The sequence below is a fragment of the Macaca mulatta genome, chromosome X (assembly GCF_049350105.2).
Source record: "Macaca mulatta isolate MMU2019108-1 chromosome X, T2T-MMU8v2.0, whole genome shotgun sequence".
Taxonomy (NCBI): Eukaryota; Metazoa; Chordata; class Mammalia; order Primates; family Cercopithecidae; genus Macaca; species Macaca mulatta.
This window is the reverse complement of record NC_133426.1, coordinates 123,097,396-123,112,674: the sequence shown is the minus strand read 5'-3', so window position 1 is coordinate 123,112,674 and position 15,279 is coordinate 123,097,396. Positions and strand designations below refer to the sequence as shown.

Genomic DNA, 15,279 nt, shown 5'->3' with positions numbered 1-15,279 from the left:
CCCTTTTACCAGTATACAATGACTTTCCTTGTCTCTCATGACAGTTTTTGACTTAGAGCCTATTTTGTCTAATATAAGTATAGCCATGCCTGCTTTCTTTTGGTTATTATTTACATAGAATATTCTTTCCTATACCTTCATTTTTGCCTATGTATATTCTTAAACATGGATGGGTTTCTTGTAGGCAGCCTATAGAGCCATGGGACACATAATAATGGTACAATTAATGGTGGACCTCATATATGAGTCCTATGAGATAATAATGGAGCTGAAAACTTCTTGTGACATTGTAGCTGTCCTAACATCATAGCACAACACACTACTTATGTGTTTGTGGTGATGTTGGTGTAAACAAGCCTATTACATTGGGAGGTGCCAAGATGGCTAACTGGAAGCAGCTAATGGGCACTGCTCTCATGAAGAGGAGATAGAGTGGCCAGTGAACACTAGCTCTTCAACTGGATCACCAAAGAGAATATGTTGGGATTCATCAAAGAAACAATGTGACCCAAGGAAAGTAGAAAGGAGTGAAGCAGGACAACTGCCTACCCAGTAGTAGCATGGAGCCAGGAGAGGCTCCCCACTTCATTGAAGATGTAAGTGAGCAAGAGCCCCCAGGGACCCACAATAATGCTATGAACCTTTACAACCCTGGGCACAGGAGATTCCCCCCAATCTCACCTCCCACAGGGCCTCCAGACAGACAGAGAAAGGTGTGTAAAGTCTAGAAGAGCTACCACTCGGGCTCACATGGAGCCCCAAGAACCTTGGATCCCTGAGCATACTGATGTTAGCTGCTATAACTGTGCAAACAAGGGAGGAAACATTTTCTTATGCCCCCAATAATAGAGGCCACATCCACGATGCTGAGGAGCAAACTGTAGGCCTCACCTACACTGCACCATGCCAAACAAAGCCCACTGGCCTAGGATCTCAGCACAGCCACTCTACTCCTACCTGAGCACTCCAGCCAGTTGCCTTTATCCATTTATCTGGGACGGAGCTTCCAGGTGTGACCAAAAGACCTGCCATGATTGCCACTACCATGGCCTCCACCCCATGGCCCTCCAGCTGGAGAGGAGGGAATGTAGAGCCCAAGACCAGCTAGAAGCCTCCAGGACACCAGAACTGTCATACGGAAAAGCAACTGCGCTGTTTTCTACATGCTTCTTTGCCCTACTACTCCCTACTGGATAGGGCTTCCTGACTGGGGTCCACAGTACAGCCACCCTACCCCCACCCTATCACTTCAGTGGGTGGTGGCTTTGTGATTTTCTGAGGTGGAATTTCAAGAGAACACTGACAGGCACTCTGCCATTGCTTCAGCAGTGATACCTGCCCTTGCTTCCCCAGGCTCGGAATGAACAAAGACCTTGATTTCTTTCCTCACATCTCCAGTACACTGCAGCCCTCATATGGAGAGGAGACTGGTATACTTTCCCCGTGAGCCCTCGGTATGCTGCTCTTCACAAGGCGGGTCCCCTAGGTGGGCCTTAATGCAGCCATCGCACCCCAGGCTAAACATTCCCATTGGCAGCAACTTTATGTCTCTCTGGGGTGGAATTCTCAGAGACAACTCTCAGCCCCTCTACCACTGCCACTGCAGTAGTACCTGCTCTTGCTGACATCAGGTTAGAGAAGGAACAAAAGGCCTGAGTGCTTTACTTGCACCTCCAGCATGCTAGAACCACCCTGAAAAGGGACCAGACTGTCTTCTATGAGCCCCTCAAGCCCCTGCTCTTTACTAGGCAGGGCCCCCAGCTTGGGCCAACAACAGAACTGACACACCTTTGGCTGATTATTCCAATTTTCAGTGACTCTGTGTTTCTCTGTGGTGGAACCCCCAGAGACAAGTGAAAGGTCCTCTGCCCTTTGCCACTGCCACTGCCACTGCCACTGCCAAGGTCCTTGCTCCTGCTGCCTCCAAGCTGGGGAAAGAACAAAAAGCCTGAGCTAGCCCCAGGGCTGTGGTGCACAGCCTAACAGTACCAAGCTGAAATCTGTGGTCAGCACTCTAGTGAGAGAGGAGCCCACACTCTCAGGACTTTAGGATGGAATATGGTTGCAAATACAAGCAAATACAGAGGAGCCAGCAGCTGAGTAAGAGCCAATTTACTGGCCACTACATTTAAGCGCCATCTACTGCATCACAGCCCAAACGTCATAAAACACACTTTGCTAATAGAACACTATGAAACCAAAAGCAAAAATTAAGCCATAAATAAAGACCCCGAACAATTCCTCAGCTCTCTGAAAACATGCAGAAATAAAGCCAACTGACTATACTCAAGTTACACTACAATTTAAAAAAAAAAAAATTAGGCCACACAGATGAAAAAGAATGAGTGCAAGATCTTAGGCAACTCTAAAAGTCAAAGTGATTTTTTTTTTCTTTCAAATGACTACAGGAGCTCTCCAGCAATGGTTCTTAACCAGACTGAAATGGCGGAAACAGCAGATTTATAATTCAGAATCTGGATGGAAACAAAGATCACTGAGATTCAGTAGAAAGGAGAAACCCGATCCAAGGAATCTAAGAAATCCACTAAAATGAGTCAAAGGCTAAAAGATTAAATATCTATTTAAAAAAATCAAACTGATCTAACAAAGCTCAAATACTCACTACAAGAATTTCCTAATACAATCAGAAGTATTAACAGCAGAATAGACCAAGCCAAGGACAGAATCTCAGAGTTTGAAGACTAGTTGTTTAGTTTTCCTAAACAACTCAGTCAAATCAAATTTTTAAAAAAGGAATATTAAAAAGTGAACAAAAGTTCTGAGAACAATGGGATTATGTAAGGAGACCAAACCTATGACTGATTAGTGTCCCTGAAATAGCAGGCAACTTAGAAAACACATAGAGAATATTGTCCAGGAAATGTTCCTCAACTCCACTAGAGAGGTTGACATTTAAATTCAAGAATTCAGAGAATTCCTGTGAGATACTATACAAGAAAACCATCCCAAGACACATAGTTAGACTGTTCAAGGTCTACATGAAGAACAAATATTAAAAACAGCTAGAAAGAAGGGGCAGGTCACCTACAGAGAGCCCCATCAGGCTAACAGTGAACCTTTCATCAGAAACAATAAAAGCCAGAAGACATTGGGGGCCTATATTCAACACATTTAAGGAAAATAAATTTCAACCCATCATTTCATATCCAGCCAAACTATACTTAAAAGCAAAAGAGAAATAAATTTTTTTTAAGGCAAGCAAAGTTCAAATGATTCATTATCACCACACCTGTCTTATAAGAGATCCTTAAGGGAGTGCTAAACATGAAAACTAAAGAATGTTACCAGCCACCGCACAAACATACTTCAGTACTGTGTTGCTATGGTATGTATTGTTTTTTATCCACAATTTTTGGATTATGAATCCCACAGACCTTAGTGCAAAAATAATTGCAGTTTGCATTGTTGAAATTTGCTGTTTGATATTGGAATATATTCTTAAAGGTAGTTACATTATATATCATTTTAATGGGCATTTATCACTTTTTTTGGCTAATGATTTATTACTTGCTGTTTATTTTATGTTTACTTTTGACTGTGGAAATGATGTTAGACAAAAAGTAAATCTGAGTGATTTTCTTATTCGAGTTGAAAATGGGTCATAAAGCAGTGGAGACAACTCACAACATCAACAACGCATTTGGCCCAGGAACTGCTAACAAACCTGCAGTGTAGTGGTGGTTCAAGAAGTTTTGCAAAGGAGAAGAAAGCCTTGAAGATAAGGAGTGTAGTGGCCGGCCATCAGAAGTTGACAACGACCAACTGAGAACAATTTGTCTTCTTACAACGACATGAGAAGTTGCCAAAAAACTCAATGTCTACCACTCTATGGTTATTCACCATTTGAAGCAAATTTGAAAGGTGAAAAATCTCGATAAGTGAGTGCCTCATGAGCTGACCAAAAAAAAGAAAAATCATCATTTTGAAGTGTCGTCTTCTCTTTTGTTATGCAAAATTAACCATTTCTTGATTAGATTGTGATGTGTGATGAAAAGTGGATTTTATATGACAACTGGTGATGATCAGCTCAGTGATTGAACCTAGAAGAAGTTCCAAAGCACTTCCCAAAGCCAAACTTGCACAACAAAAGGTCATAGTTAACATTCTGTGGTCTGCTGCTGGTCTGATCCACTACAGTTTTCTGAATCCCAGCAAATTACAAAACTTCATAGCCCAATTTGTTCAACTTTTGAAGCATCAGTTGTGCAATGTGCAGTCAGGCATTCTTGGTGCATCTCATTAATTTACATCTGAGACATACAGCCAGAAAATTAATGAGATGCACCAAAAACTGCAATGCCTGCAGCTGGCATTGGGCAACAGAAAGGGCCCAATCCTTCTCCCCAAGAATGCCTGACTGCACGTTGCACAACTGATGCTTCAAAAGTTGAACAAATTGGGCTACGAAGTTTTGTCTCATCCGCCATATTCACCTGACCCCTTGCCAATGAACAACCACCAATTCTTCAAGGATCTCAACAACTTTTTGCAAGGAACATGCTTCCACAACCAGCAAGATGCAGAAAATGCTTTCCAAGAGTTCATTGAATCCCTAAGCACAGATTTTTATGCTACAGGAATAAACACACTTATTTGTAGTTAGCAAAAATGTGTTGATTGTAATGGTTCATACTTTGATTAATAAAGATATGTTTAAGACTAGTTATAAGAATTTAAAATTCATTGTCTGAAAGCGCAATTACTTTTGCACCAACCTAATATTCATATACGCAGACTTAACTCTGTCATTATGTTGTCAGTTGGTTATTATGCAGAGCTGATTGTGTAGTTTCTTTTTAAGTGTCAATGGTCTATGCTCTTAAGGTGTGTTTTTCTGATGGCCGGTGATGGTCTTTCCTTTCCATATTTAACACTCTGGTAAGGGTCTCTTTTTTTTTTTTCCCCACCTTTTTTTTTTAAAAAAAATTATTATTTTATTTATTTATTTATTTTTTTTTGAGACGGAGTCTTGCTCTGTAGCCCGGGCTGGAGTGCAGTGGCCGGATCTCAGCTCACTGCAAACTCCGCCTCCCGGGTTTAGGCCATTCTCCTGCCTCAGCCTCCCGAGTAGCTGGGACTACAGGCACCCGCCACCTCGCCCGGCTAGTTTTTTGTATTTTTATTAGAGACGGGGTTTCACGGTGTTAGCCAGGATGGTCTCGATCTCCTGACCTCGTGATCCGCCCATCTCGGCCTCCCAAAGTGCTGGGATTACAGGCTTGAGCCACCGCGCCCGGCCAAAAAAATTATTATTATACTTTAATTTCTAGGGTACATGTACATAACGTGCAGGTTTGTTACATATGTATACTTGTGCCATATTGGTGTGCTGCACCCATCAACTCGTCAGCACCCATCAACTAGTCATTTACATCAGGTATAACTCCCAGTGCAATCCCTCCCCCCTCCCCCCTCCCCCCTCCCCATGATGGGCCCCGGTGTGTGACCGGGTAAGGGTCTCTTGTAAGGCAAATCTGGTAGTAATGAATTCCCTTAGCATTTGCTTGTCTAAAGAAAAAAAAAAAACTTATTTCTGCTTCCCTTGTGAAACTTAGTTTGGCTAGATATGAAATTCTTGGTTGGAATACATTTTCTTTAAGAATTCTCAATATAGGGCTCAAATGTCTTGTGGTTTGTATGGTTTCTTCTTTAAGATCCACTGTTAGCCCTATGGGGTTCCCTTTTTAGGTGATCGGCTTCTCTCTTCTATCTACCTTTAGCATTTTTTTTCTTTCATGTCATCCTTATTGAATCTGATGACTATGTGTCTTGGGGATGATAATTCTGTATAGTATCTCACATGGTTTCTCTTTATTTCCTAAATTCGAATGTTGGCCTCTCTAGGGAGGTTGGAGAAATTTTCATGGATGATATCCTTAAATATGTTTTCCATGTTGCTTGCTTTCTCTCCCTCTTTTTCAAGGATGCCAATGAGTCATAGATTTCATCTTTTTACATAACTCCATATTTCTTAGAGGTTTTGTTCATTCTTTTTATATTTTTCTTCTTTGTTTTTGTTGGACTGAGTCATTTTAGAGAAGTTGTCTTCAAGCTTTGAGATTCTTTCCTCAGCTTGTTCAATTCTGCTATTAATATTTGAGATTGTATTATAAAACTTTTGAAGTGAGTTTTTCAACTCTACCAGATCAGTTTGGTTTTGTTTTAAAATGGTTATTTTATCTTTCAGCTCATCTATATTTTTTGTATTCCTTAGATTCTCTAGAATGGATTTCAATTCTTTTCTGAATCTTGATGATCTTCATTTCTATCCCTATTTGGAATTCTATGTCTGCGATTTCAGTCATTTTAGCTTGGGTAGGAACCATTGCTGAGGATCTAGTGCAGTCATTTGAAGGTAATAAGGCATTTTGGCTTTTTGTGTTGCCAGTTTTTTCACTGGTTCTTTCTGATCTGTGTGGGCTGATGTTCCTTTAGTCTTTGAAGCTGCTGTTCTTTGGATGAGGATTTATGCTTTTATCTTCTCTGGTGCATTTGAAGGTTTAATTGTGTATAAATTGGGATCAGTTGACTGGCATCATATCCAGAAGATTTTAGAGGGCAAAGATTCAACTAACCACTTCTGGCCTGCATGCTCTAACTCTGGGGGTGCTGGTATTGTGCCCCCAACTTTGTCACCTGGCCCCTTAAGGTTAGGAATGTGCTGCACTGGAGGGGCCAATGTGTTCCCAGTCTGCTGGCCACAAGTCTCTGAATGGGGGTGCCAGCCACAGCATTTCAGGGCAGTGACGGAAGGATTTGTGTTCACTCCCATGTGCCACCAGCCAGAGCAGTGTGGCATTACATATTCGTGTCAACTGGGGCAGGGCACCACGGTAAAGTAACTATTGATAGGTGAGGGGTTACAATTGTCAGTTTGTTAATTGTTTTCTGTCTGTCTTTTAGGTCTTCTGTCTGTCTTTTTATCTTTTGTTGTCTTACTTTGTTATTCATTGACAAAAATCATACAATTTTCAACATGAAAGTAGATTGAGGAAATATTTTTATTTCACAAAAGAGAAGACTGAGGCCTGTATCATTTTTACATATAGCTGAGATCGTATGGGAAAATACTTTTTATCTATGGTAATTAGAAATTTAAAAATCATAGATATAATAAATATAACTTTCATTCAAGGAAGCTTGTCATAATTCACCATATGTTCATAAACATTCTTAAAAGTCTGTACATTGTAATTTAACATACAAATGCATTAACCATATGCATGTTCTAAAGTCTTTGATTTTTTGATGTTCTAGTATATTTATTATTTACAGTTTTTCCACTGTCTGTGAATTGATAGTTGTTACAAAAATTCAAGCTTGCAGTTTACTTAAGTCATATTTGTCCATATGATGAGATCAATATTATGGATTATGGGCCAAGGTTTTCTAATTCTTGATTCTATTTAAAATGTTTAATCAGATATATAATGGTTTGATTAGAGTGTTGACTGCTCTTAACATTTATAAGTATACTTTCAGATATAAAATACTTTTAAAATTGACGTGATTTACATGTTTACTTTTACTTATATCTTTACCTTTTACTATCTAGCATTTTATAATTTTATAATTTTTTCCACATGAACAAGTCAACAATAAAAACTGATATTTTGAGGATGCATTTTTCTATCTCAGTTATATTATTTCTTTTTAATTAAAGTTATGGGTACATGTATTAGTCTTACATGTTATCAATAACAGAACTATGTCCATTGAGATGGTTTATAAAGAGAGGGCTTTTCCTCTGAAATATACTTATGAAATATTCAGTCCTCTCTTATTTTTCTTTTAGAATCACATCAAATATAGTGTTTTAGGAGAAGAAAATTAGCTCAAGTACTGAGAGTGAGCACCTCATTAAAATGTTCCTGGGTCATAAACATGCAGAAATGCCTAAGATGGTGCAGATGGGTAATTTGAATATACATATATTCCAGTCTTTATGTTCCTTTGCCCTACTTAAACTACCATTCATTTGAGTTAGTGCCATAGTGTATCCATCCTTTTCTACATTGCATCCAGAGTTCAGACTAAAATTATTCCTCTGTGCTGTATTATAGAGACAAGATTTGAATAGGATTTTTTTTTCTTTTTTTTTTTTTTAATTTATTTATTATTATTATACTTTAAGTTGTAGGGTACATGTGCATAACGTGCAGGTTTGTTACATATGTAGACTTGTGCCATGTTGGTGTGCTGCACCCATCAACTCGTCATTTACATCAGGAATAACTCCCAATGCAATCCCTCCCCCCTCCCCCCTCCCCATGATAGGCCCCGGTGTGTGATGTTCCCCTTCCTGAGTCCAAGTGATCTCATTGTTCAGTTCCCACCTATGAGTGAGAACATGCGGTGTTTGGTTTTCTGTTCTTGTGATAGTTTGCTAAGAATGATGGTTTCCAGCTGCATCCATGTCCCTACAAAGGACACAAACTCATCCTTTTTGATGGCTGCATAGTATTCCATGGTGTATATGTGCCACATTTTCTTAATCCAGTCTGTCACTGATGGACATTTGGGTTGATTCCAAGTCTTTGCTATTGTGAATAGTGCTGCAATAAACATACGTGTGCATGTGTCTTTATAGCAGCATAATTTATAATCCTTTGGGTATATACCCAGTAATGGGATGGCTGGGTCATATGGTACTTCTAGTTCTAGATCCTTGAGGAATCGCCATACTGTTTTCCATAATGGTTGAGCTAGTTTACAATCCCACCAACAGTGTAAAAGTGTTCCTATTTCTCCACATCCTCTCCAGCACCTGTTGTTTCCTGACTTTTTAATGATCGCCATTCTAACTGGTGTGAGATGGTATCTCATTGTGGTTTTGATTTGCATTTCTCTGATGGCCAGTGATGATGAGCATTTTTTCATGTGTCTGTTGGCTGTATGAATGTCTTCTTTTGAGAAATGTCTGTTCATATCCTTTGCCCACTTTTTGATGGGGTTGTTTGTTTTTTTCTTGTAAATTTGTTTGAGTTCTTTGTAGGTTCTGGATATTAGCCCTTTGTCAGATGAGCAGATTGCAAAAATTTTCTCCCATTCTGTAGGTTGCCTGTTCACTCTGATGGTAGTTTCTTTTGCTGTGCAGAAGCTCTTTAGTTTAATGAGATCCCATTTGTCAATTTTGGCTTTTGCTGCCGTTGCTTTTGGTGTTTTAGACATGAAGTCTTTGCCCATGCCTATGTCCTGAATGGTACTACCTAGGTTTTCCTCTAGGATTTTTATGGTATTAGGTCTAACATTTAAGTCTCTAATCCATCTTGAATTAATTTTCGTATAAGGAGTAAGGAAAGGATCCAGTTTCAGCTTTCTACTTATGGCTAGCCAATTTTCCCAGCACAATTTATTAAATAGGGAATCCTTTCCCCATTTCTTGTTTCTCTCAGGTTTGTCAAAGATCAGATGGCTGTAGATGTGTGGTATTATTTCTGAGGACTCTGTTCTGTTCCATTGGTCTATATCTCTGTTTTGGTACCAGTACCATGCTGTTTTGGTTACTGTAGCCTTGTAATATAGTTTGAAGTCAGGTAGCGTGATGCCTCCAGCTTTGTTTTTTGACTTAGGATTGTCTTGGAGATGCGGGCTCTTTTTTGGTTCCATATGAACTTTAAAGCAGTTTTTTCCAATTCTGTGAAGAAACTCATTGGTAGCTTGATGGGGATGGCATTGAATCTATAAATTACCTTGGGCAGTATGGCCATTTTCACGATATTGATTCTTCCTATCCATGAGCATGGTATGTTCTTCCATTTGTTTGTGTCCTCTTTTATTTCACTGAGCAGTGGTTTGTAGTTCTCCTTGAAGAGGTCCTTTACATCCCTTGTAAGTTGGATTCCTAGGTATTTTATTCTCTTTGAAGCAATTGTGAATGGAAGTTCATTCCTGATTTGGCTCTCTGTTTGTCTGTTACTGGTGTATAAGAATGCTTGTGATTTTTGCACATTAATTTTGTATCCTGAGACTTTGCTGAAGTTGCTTATCAGCTTAAAGAGATTTTGGGCTGAGACAATGGGGTTTTCTAAATATACAATCATGTCATCTGCAAACAGGAACAGTTTGACTTCTTCTTTTCCTAACTGAATACCCTTGATTTCTTTCTCTTGCCTAATTGCCCTAGCCAGAACTTCCAACACTATGTTGAATAGGAGTGGTGAGAGAGGGCATCCCTGTCTTGTGCCAGTTTTCAAAGGGAATTTTTCCAGTTTTTGCCCATTCAGTATGATATTGGCTGTGGGTTTGTCATAAATAGCTCTTATTATTTTGAGGTACGTTCCATCAATACCGAATTTATTGAGCATTTTTAGCATGAAGGGCTGTTGAATTTTGTCAAAAGCCTTTTCTGCATCTATTGAGATAATCATGTGGTTCTTGTCTTTGGTTCTGTTTATATGCTGGATTATGTTTATTGATTTGCGAATGTTGAACCAGCCTTGCATCCCAGGGATGAAGCCCACTTGATCATGGTGGATAAGCTTTTTGATGTGTTGCTGAATCTGGTTTGCCAGTATTTTATTGAGGATTTTTGCATCGATGTTCATCAGGGATATTGGTCTAAAATTCTCTTTTTTTGTTGTGTCTCTGCCAGGCTTTGGTATCAGGATGATGTTGGACTCATAAAATGAGTTAGGGAGGATTCCCTCTTTTTCTATTGATTGGAATAGTTTCAGAAGGAATGGTACCAACTCCTCCTTGTACCTCTGGTAGAATTCAGCTGTGAATCCATCTGGTCCTGGACTTTTTTTGGTTGGTAGGCTATTAATTATTGCCTCAATTTCAGAGCCTGCTATTGGTCTATTCAGGGATTCAACTTCTTCCTGGTTTAGTCTTGGAAGAGTGAAAGTGTCCAGGAAATTATCCATTTCTTCTAGATTTTCCAGTTTATTTGCGTAGAGGTGTTTATAGTATTCTCTGATGGTAGTTTGTATTTCTGTGGGGTCGGTGGTGATATCCCCTTTATCATTTTTAATTGCGTCGATTTGATTCTTCTCTCTTTTCTTCTTTATTAGTCTTGCTAGTGGTCTGTCAATTTTGTTGATCTTTTCAAAAAACCAACTCCTGGATTCATTGATTTTTTGGAGAGTTTTTTGTGTCTCTATCTCCTTCAGTTCTGCTCTGATCTTAGTTATTTCTAGCCTTCTGCTAGCTTTCGAATGTGTTTGCTCTTGCTTCTCTAGTTCTTTTAGTTGCGATGTTAGAGTGTCAATTTTAGATCTTTCCTGCTTTCTCTTGTGGGCATTTAGTGCTATAAATTTCCCTCTACACACTGCTTTAAATGTGTCCCAGAGATTCTGGTATGTTGTATCTTTGTTCTCATTGGTTTCAAAGAACATCTTTATTTCTGCCTTCATTTCGTTATGTACCCAGTAGTCATTCAGGAGCAGGTTGTTCAGTTTCCATGTAGTTGAGCGGTTTTGAGTTTCTTAGTCCTGAGTTCTAGTTTGATTGCACTGTGGTCTGAGAGACAGTTTGTTATAATTTCTGTTCTTGTACATTTGCTGAGGAGTGCTTTACTTCCAATTACGTGGTCGATTTTGGAGGAAGTACGATGTGGTGCTGAGAAGAATGTATATTCTGTTGATTTGCGGTGGAGAGTTCTATAGATGTCTATTAGGTCTGCTTGCTGCAGAGATGAGTTCAATTCCTGGATATCCTTGTTAACTTTCTGTCTCGTTGATCTGTCTAATGTTGACAGTGGAGTGTTGAAGTCTCCCATTATTATTGTATGGGAGTCTAAGTCTCTTTGTAAGTCTCTAAGGACTTGCTTGATGAATCTGGGTGCTCCTGTATTGGGTGCATATATATTTAGGATAGTTAGCTCTTCCTGTTGAATTGATCCCTTTACCATTATGTAATGGCCTTCTTTGTCTCTTTTGATCTTTGATGGTTTAAAGTCTGTTTTATCAGAGACTAGTATTGCAACCCCCGCTTTTTTTTGTTCTCCATTTGCTTGGTAAATCTTCCTCCATCCCTTTATTTTGAGCCTATGTATGTCTCTGCGTGTGAGATGGGTCTCCTGAATACAGCAGACTGATGGGTCTTGACTCTTTATCCAGTTTGCCAGTCTGTGTCTTTTAATTGGAGCATTTAGTCCATTTACATTTAAGGTTAAGATTGTTATATGTGAACTTGATCCTGCCATTATATTAACTGGTTATTTTGCTCGTTAGTTGATGCAGTTTCTTTCTAGCCTCGATGGTCTTTACATTTTGGCATGTTTTTGCAATGGCTGGTACCAGTTGTTCCTTTCCATGTTTAGTGCTTCCTTCAGGGTCTCTTGTAAGGCAGGCCTAGTGGTGACAAAATCTCTAAGCATTTGCTTATCTGTAAAGGATTTTATTTCTCCTTCACTTATGAAACTTAGTTTGGCTGGATATGAAATTCTGGGTTTAAAATTCTTTTCTTTAAGAATGTTGAATATTGGCCCCCACTCTCTTCTGGCTTGGAGAGTTTCTGCCGAGAGATCTGCTGTTAGTCTGATGGGCTTCCCTTTGTGGGTAACCCGACCTTTCTCTCTGGCTGCCCTTAAGATTTTTTCCTTCATTTCAACTTTGGTGAATCTGGCAATTATGTGTCTTGGAGTTGCTCTTCTCGAGGAGTATCTTTGTGGCGTTCTCTGTATTTCCTGGATTTGAATGTTGGCCTGCCCTACTAGGTTGGGGAAGTTCTCCTGGATGATATCCTGAAGAGTGTTTTCCAACTTGGTTCCATTTTCCCCCTCACTTTCAGGCACCCCAATCAGACGTAGATTTGGTCTTTTTACATAATCCCATACTTCTTGCAGGCTTTGTTCGTTTCTTTTTCTTCTTTTTTCTTTTGGTTTCTCTTCTCGCTTCATTTCATTCATTTGTTCCTCAATCGCTGATACTCTTTCTTCCAGTTGATCGAGTCGGTTACTGAAGCTTGTGCATTTGTCACGTATTTCTCGTGTCATGGTTTTCATCTCTTTCATTTCGTTTATGACCTTCTCTGCATTAATTACTCTAGCCATCAATTCTTCCACTTTTTTTTCAAGATTTTTAGTTTCTTTACGCTGGGTACGTAATTCCTCCTTTAGCTCTGAGAAATTTGATGGACTGAAGCCTTCTTCTCTCATCTCGTCAAAGTCATTCTCCGTCCAGCTTTGATCCGTTGCTGGCGATGAGCTGCGCTCCTTTGCCGGGGGAGATGCGCTCTTATTTTTTGAATTTCCAGCTTTTCTGCCCTGCTTTTTCCCCATCTTTGTGGTTTTATCTGCCTCTGGTCTTTGATGATGGTGATGTACTGATGGGGTTTTGGTATAGGTGTCCTTCCTGTTTGATAGTTTTCCTTCTACCAGTCAGGACCCTCAGCTGTAGGTCTGCTGGAGATTGCTTGAGGTCTACTCCAGACCCTGTTTGCCTGGGTATCAGCAGCAAAGGCTCATTTGAAAATGCAGAAATCACCGGTCTTCTGTGTGGCTCACGCTGGGAGTTGGAGACTGGAGCTGTTCCTATTCGGCCATCTTGCTCCACCACCCCTGAATAGGATTTTTTTTTCAGTGCCAGACTTAAGAATGTGAAACTGAAGCATCCATACTCACCATTACACCCAGGAAGTGCAGGTGTTCTCACTTAGATAATCTCACTCAACACTGCCATCGTATCTCTTTTTAGCCCATAAAACATCTGGTCTGTCTGTTGATTCTCATGGTTCTAAGCTCACAAAAAAACCTGATGAATTCTCTGCATACTAGATCATGTTATACTATAGTAAATTATCATTTTGGAACATATAGTTATTTCAGGTTACCTAAAAGCAACTGAATTCCAAACAAACTAGTGTGCAAAGGGAAATTAGCCTAACTCTTATAACATGCTGAATTCCTTAGAATAGTACAATTCTCTCAAATCAAATAAATATAAGGTGATGACATGAGTGTGAATAATGTAAAACAATATAAATTTTAATCAATTTTCTTATTTAGCCTGTTTGAAAACAATTTACTTCATTTTTTTTTTAATTAAGCAGTGGAAAAACATGTATTACTATATGAGAAATAATGTAGTACCTTATATTTATTTTTTTTCTCTAATAACACAAAAAGAAAAAGAAGATTATCCTAGTTCTCTTCCTAACATTCATTCTTCCTTATATAATTATAATACACATGTATACTTAGACCTCATGTTTCAATACAAGGTTTAACAGACGTTAATTAAGCTTTTGTTTTAATTCTCATGAGGAGCAGTGAAGCAGGAAGATGGGAGGAAGCTTAAAAAGAATTGAAACATGGAAAAGAAGAAGACTCGACTGAATCAACTGCTGACAATTGCCTATTGAACTTCACATCTTGCATCAGTGTAAGATTCATACTGATTTTTAAATGTAAATGTGGCTGTTAGTATGATATACATTAGATCATTGTGAGGAAAATGCTCAAAGAAAATGGGACTAACACAAGAAACCATATCTACAGATATAGAATAAAGAAGCTTCCTATGCTTGGTAACAGAAAAGGATAATTTTTCAGAGAGTTACATTCAAAGCAATTTGACCAAGGTCATCGAATATGTTAACACAAGAGTTGAATATATTCTCAGAAGATATCTAATGTCCAGGCATTTGTCTTTCTGAAATACAAGCATATGGAATGCAAATCAGAAGATCATTTACCTAATGAGAGGCTTGAGACTTGAAATTTATCTCCCCAAAAAATACAGTTGTAAATAATGTTCTCATATTAAGTGTTTCAGACTGGACTTACTGGGAAATGAACTTTGAGACATAAATATGCTTACTGTAAGTATATTTAGTAATAGAATTAAAATCTGTGAGGGACAACTGAAACAAGCAGAACTAGGCAGAAGATGTCGAATTGTCATGAAGTCATAATAAAGGCTTCAGGTAATTCCATGGGTACAGCTGAAACTGAAATGACTCTTCAGAGTTCTTCTAAATTGAGACAAGGGGGAAAGGCCTTTGTATCTTGATACTGGCCAGTCATTAGATGCAAGCTGACTTTTGGGAAAGAGCAAGATTTGGGGTGAGATGGTCTTTGTTCAAGTGCAATTTTCAAAGACAGACTAAATTAGAAGCTCTCAGCTGGCCAACACTGCCATTAGTTGAGTAAATTAGTATTTTAGTCCTGAAATGGATAACTTGGTGATCTGGCCTGCATGCTACAGCATCCACTACACTGGCGCATAGAAAACAATTTAAACCTTTTTATTAAGAAAATGTCTCTGAGTCATATCTTTTATTTAATCCTTAATATTATTGAGAAATCATAAA

General features: G+C 39.0%; 1 pseudogene; it reads right to left on the bottom strand.

Moving 5' to 3' along the window:
- LOC100429100 (sodium- and chloride-dependent neutral and basic amino acid transporter B(0+)-like) overlaps positions 1 to 1,032 on the bottom strand; it is an 84,233-nt pseudogene extending 83,201 nt beyond the window's left edge.
- Positions 1,033 to 15,279: the final 14,247 nt, after the last annotated feature.